Source organism: Myotis brandtii, unplaced genomic scaffold, assembly GCF_000412655.1.
Source record: "Myotis brandtii unplaced genomic scaffold, ASM41265v1 scaffold240, whole genome shotgun sequence".
NCBI classification, from domain to species: Eukaryota; Metazoa; Chordata; class Mammalia; order Chiroptera; family Vespertilionidae; genus Myotis; species Myotis brandtii.
Genome location: NW_005359064.1, coordinates 542,057 through 548,056, shown reverse-complemented (window position 1 = coordinate 548,056; position 6,000 = coordinate 542,057).

Here is a 6,000-nt window from a genome sequence, read left to right as displayed (position 1 = left end):
GGGTCAATGCTCAACCACTGAGCCACGCCGGCTGGGCAGGTTCTTCAACTTTTAGAAAAATACTATATTAGTTTCAGGTGTACACCCCAGTCATTAGGCATTTATATAACTTACAAAGTGATCACTCCCATAAGTCTAGTACCCATCTGACACCATACATAGTTATTAAATATTATTGACTATATTCCCTGTGCTGCACTTTATATCCCCGTGACTATTCTGTAACTACCATTTTGTGCTTCTTAATTCCTTCACCTCTTTCACCCATCCCCTCAGGTTCTTGCACTTTGTACAACTGCTGCTCCATCACTTGGTAAGAATAAAAGATGGAAGCTGGTCAGTGTCTGGTCAACAAATGTAAGTAGTTTCTGAACCCCATTGAAAGCTGAACTGAATGCAGTCATGCTGGGTCCACCAGTGGAATAAAGAGGAGAAACAATTTTCTCCCTCTAAAAATTAAATCAATTGTCTTTCAATTTGCCAGTCTCTTTTTGGCATCTATTATTTCTCAATGAGCAGTTATCCCAGAAACTCAGCAAATAAAGCAAAATTTACATAAAATGAAGTTAATTTATTAACACATTGGCTCATTGAAGCCTGATTCATATAAACATACTTACATAAAAATCTATACCATGTCAATTACTTACCTTTAAACAGGAAAGTTACTCTGATCATTATATTTTATTCACACTGAGAATTACAAAATATATTTTATGCTTACAGAAGATAACAGCATGAACAACTAAAAGAGAGAGTTTGGAGTTTATTACATTTTTCTTTGGAAATGTTTTCCTATTTCATGATCTGCACTGAATTAATTAGGTGACCATGACCCTCAGAGCACTTAACATGTGTTCTCCATTCACCTGGGCCTCCCAGGGAGAGCAAAATGAGACCAAGATAATACAAGACCCCTTCTATATCTGCATGCTTAGACTGATCAAACAATTCTGATATAAATAGATTGTAGAAAAAGCAGTGGAGTACACACACTATTATTGAACCTGCTTTGACTTAAGATGAAGTCAGAAAATACTCCAAGGGAACTACAATGGGTTCACTTTGTTAAAATACACACACACACACACACACACACACACACACACACACACACAGCCCTAGCCAGTTTGGCTTAGTGGATAAAGTGTTGGCCTGGGGATTGAAGGATCCCTGGTTTGATTCCTGCCAAAGGCACATGCCTAGGTTGATCAATGATTCTCATCATTGATGTTTCTATCTCTCTCCCTTCTCCATTCTTCTCTGAAATCAATAATATATTTTTTTAAAGAACGAAAAAATATACATACATAGAGAATTTTTAAAAAGTAATTACTTGCTAGCTTATCTGACAAGTATGGCACAAGTTTGTGCTCTTTAATATATTTTACAACCTTTTTCATCACAGGAAAATAAACAGACCTCAGATCTCATACACACTTTAGTAACTTTTTACTAAATCTACACAATGCAACAATTATTTCAACTTCAGATTACCAATACAGACAGTCCTCGGGTTACGTAGGACTCAATATACACCATTTTGTGGTTATGTCCCAATCTCCCATTTATTTATTTAAAAAAAGTTCCATCATTTCGATGTATGTACATATGTGCTTTATGTTTTTTATTATTTATTTACCACAAGTAAAGGTCAGGAATTGTTATCTTTCTTTTAATTTTGTTTTACTGTTTCACTTCATTACTGCTGTGTATGTGCTCCATGTGAGTAACGTAGGTGGTTATGTAGGTGGGTTCCGACTTACAGGGAAAATCACATTATGTTGCGCTGTAGGAACGGGTCTCCGATGTAACCCGAGGACCTACTGTATTTTAGAAGCTAAACAGCATATACTTTCTGTTTTAAGATTTCTCTACTTAGCTCAAATACCTGATGAGTACACATTTTCTTTAACTTCAATCAAAAGTATATTTTATAACATTTTCTTTTTAGGATAAAGGTGACATGTGGTGGCCTTCCTCTGTAACAGTCTTCCTTATTCCTAAAACCAAGTAACTATTTTCATTATACTCTCTTGGCATCAGTATTTGTTGGACTCACTTCACTTGAAAGTATAAGGCTTTCCTCCATGATTCCTCATTACCTTCATTTCCTTTGTAATTTATTTTTTAAAAGTCATATTTTTTGTTATTGTGTATTTAAAAGACAAAATTATTATTCAGGAGTTATTCTGAATAACAAAAATGTCCTAGAACAGTGGTTCTCAACCTTGGCTGCACATTAGAATCACCTGGGAATCTTTTTAAAATCCTGATTTCTGGGCCTCGCCTCATCCTCAGGAAATTCTGTTTCTTTGTTACTAATGTTGTGGCCCCACCCCATAACAAAGAAACAGAATTTCTGGAGGATGAGGCCCAGAAATCAGGATTTTAAAAAGATTCCCAGGTGATTCTAATGTGCAGCCACGGTTGAGAACCAGTTCTAGAACCTTAAACCATGCTATCATGTTCTCAGGTGTTTTCTTGTTTCTTACATTAAAACTGTTTACTGCAGCACCTCTGAAATTTGAAGTCACCCATAATATTCTACTGAGTAGTATGCTAAAACTCTCAGTTAAAAGTGTGCCTAGGAAACTCTCAGCCCAGTCTACAATACCAACAAATAAAAGCAGGTAAAGAGGGAAAAAAATCTTTTATTGTGAACAATCCGATGAGGCAGACAAACTGGTTCTCCACACAAGAGTAAACTTATAATCATCTTGAACTAGGGATCTGTATCTCTCTGTCTCCATCCCCAGGCCTTCAATTCTCCATTCAAATGCTCCATGTTTACAAGATCCCTTTGCATTTTTAAAGCTCAGCATGGGACGCTTCTAGTAATTTCACACCTTTTGAAAGGACAGTGCCAAAAAGGGATGAAGAAAAATTATCACAGCTCAGTGTCTCCAGAGCTAGTTCAGTAACCTTTCCTCTTCCCTACACAAAGGGGTATCAACAGACTTCCACCTTTGTGTTGGATTCTTTATGTTCTCAGTCTCTCTACCCCTCTCAAAGTGCTTTGGAGTGTCAGAAAAACACCGGATGATGAATTCCTCTGATTACCTAGCCACATGCAAAAAAAAAAAAAAAAAAAAAAAAGAGAGAGAGAGATAGAGAGAAGATAAAGGTTTATAAACTAAATATTATATTTAATCCTCATGTATAATTCATCATGCTTTAAACTATTCATCACAACATAGAGTAATACGTAAATTTGTACACTTCTAACTTTTATATGAAGTCTGTGCTAGATTATTCTCCACTGGCTACTCTAAATCCTCTCTCCACCCTTCTCAGTGACAGGAAGACCAATCTGCAGGACTTAGCTTCTGGCTGAGTTCCATCAACAGGAGCACCAGCAGGACATCAGAAGGCCCAAGCAAGGAGAGGTCTGGCATTTTACTCAACACCTCTGTGTCTGTCTCTAAAGGTTCTGATTTGGCACCAGCTGAATGCAACTACAAAAGTCACAGTTCCTCTGAGTGACGCCCTTAGATGATTGTTGCCAGTCCCAGTGGGTGCTTCGCCATTCCATTAGGGTATCTTAACCCCACCTCCACCTTTGTCAATAGTGCCTCTAGTAAATCTTCTGTCACCCATTTGAAAGTACCTCTGTTTCCTGAAGAAAACATATTTTGTGTGTGTGTGTGTGTGTGTGTGTGTGTGTGTGTGTGTGTGTGAATTCACCTCAATCAGGAAATAGCTGTTTTTCATCTGAATTCTACTGACTTTCTAGTCATAACATTTATATTGGAGTTACCTTAAAAAATCTAATTTTTTTCCATATAATTACGATGTATTTGAACACAGGGTCATGTCATACTCCTGGTTTGGATCTTGTTCAGACTATGGGTACACAACAAATATTTAACAAATAACTCCTGAAATTACTTTTTGCTGGAAGTCTGAGTAGTGAGCTAAGTTGCATTTAGTCCCTGAGACTTCCCTCACAGTCACCATAGCCGAGGGGTTCTTCCTGTATTGGACAAGCATGAAGCACCATGGACCTGCAGGAGCACTGGCCCCTTCTGAGGCTTTCTGCCTCAGCAGCCCTGTCTTCATACATTTGCTCTGGTCTACAAAGTCAAGTTCCCAAAGTGAACATTCCCTACCAACTGGGCCTTACCCAACTGGACTGGGTGCTCCAACAAAATTAAAAAGAACAGGATTGGAAATACTGGAAGGGCAACTCTTATCACCTTTAAGCAAATCCCATGACTTGTAAGTGCCTGTGCTCCTCTCTCCCTGACTCCATGAACCACCTACTGCTGATACCTTAGGCATGAAGTCCTCCACTGCTCTTATTGTTTCATCACATTATGACCTCGGGATTCTCCTGAATGCCATCATCTGGGATATAGCTTTCCCCAACACCTATACCTTGTCCTCAATGCTTGCAGGGATAGAGGAAACAACTTCTGTCCAGCAATGAATAGCAGAGGGTACTCAGAAACCATCCTCAGAACCTTGGGGTAATGTCATCTCCAGAGCTTTCAGAAAGGATTACCTCTGCATTTCTACTACCATCTTTCCTTTGAAGAATTTCCATCATTTCCCTTCCTTTTTTGTTTGTAAGGATGCACTTGAGGATTCCTCTGACATTTCCTCCTTGTGGAATAAAGCTCCTTGCAGGAGCCATAGTCATGGGCAGGAGAGGATTTGCCTCTCATGTGTGTGGCACAGGTCTGGAAGCATGGCATCAGGATTCTGAGAAGGAACCAATCCTGCCCATCTTCCCAGGAAAAAAAAAGCCAGATACAGCTCTTCAAATGTGACACCATGCTGGGACATTAGCTCAAACTGGAGTATATGCAAGAGCTAACAAAATATGACATCATAATCTCAGTTTGCCCCAAAAAAGGCACTTCTGGGGAATATTCTTAATGTTGTAAATTCTTATACCTCCTTGTTTATACTACACATGAACACAGAAGGTACATGTAGTAAAAAGTAATTTCAATCCATCTCCATTACCATAAAATAGAAAACATAGTATTGATGTCCATTAAGGAAATTATCATTCTACATAAACATCTTCTGTTGCCAATACAGACTTTATCGTGTTTAGATGTGCATTTTAAATGGAAAGTTAAATTATTCTAGGGAATAAAATCATGACTAGGAAGGCTTCCTAAAGCAATTGCAGCAAATTTTTAAATTATCATCTAACAGGCAGCTGATATCAGATAAATTAGAGTAAATCAAAATAAGACTAAATGTGTAAATAATGTGTTGATTCAATTCCGCTATAGGGGTAAGTCATTACACAGAAATGTTTTTATTTAAAATGGAGAACACTCACCAAAAGTATCATTTTTCATTTCCCTGGTAGTTGTATCCCATTATTTTATTTCCTTGCCAGAATACAATTAAATATTAGATATTATCTAACTAGAGGCCCAGTGCACAAAATTCGTGCATGGGTGGGTCCTTAGGCCTGGCCAGTGATCAGGGCCAATCGGGGCCTTCCGGCTGCCAGCTGGGGCCTTCTGCCCGCTGCCAGCTGCCAGCCAGGGTCTTCCTGCCAGCTGCCCGCTGTGACAGCAGGTTGCAGAAAGTTGGCTATGGGAGTGCACTGACCACCAGGGGGCAGCTCCTGCGTTGAGTGTCTGCCCCCTGGTGGCCAGTGCATATCACAGCAACCAGCCGTTCCAGTCATTCTGGTCGCTTAGGCTTTTATATATATAGATTCACCAACAACCCCCCTTTTGCCTATTTACCCATTAAGAAATCTCATATGTTGAGAATAAAAATTATATGCTATCAAAAAGTAATGATTTCCTCTTATTAAAATTACATCATCAATATTTAATATACTTTATGCAGTCTATTTATAAACCTGGTCAGTGTTATTTCTAAAGCTCACATTAAAATTTTACTTCAAAATATTTGTTACAAGATTAGTTGAGGTTAAAAACTAGAAAATGTCATTTTGAATAAGTCAGAATCAATAACCTTACTTTACACCAATTCTTTCTAGAGCAGCTTATATTTGTTTTA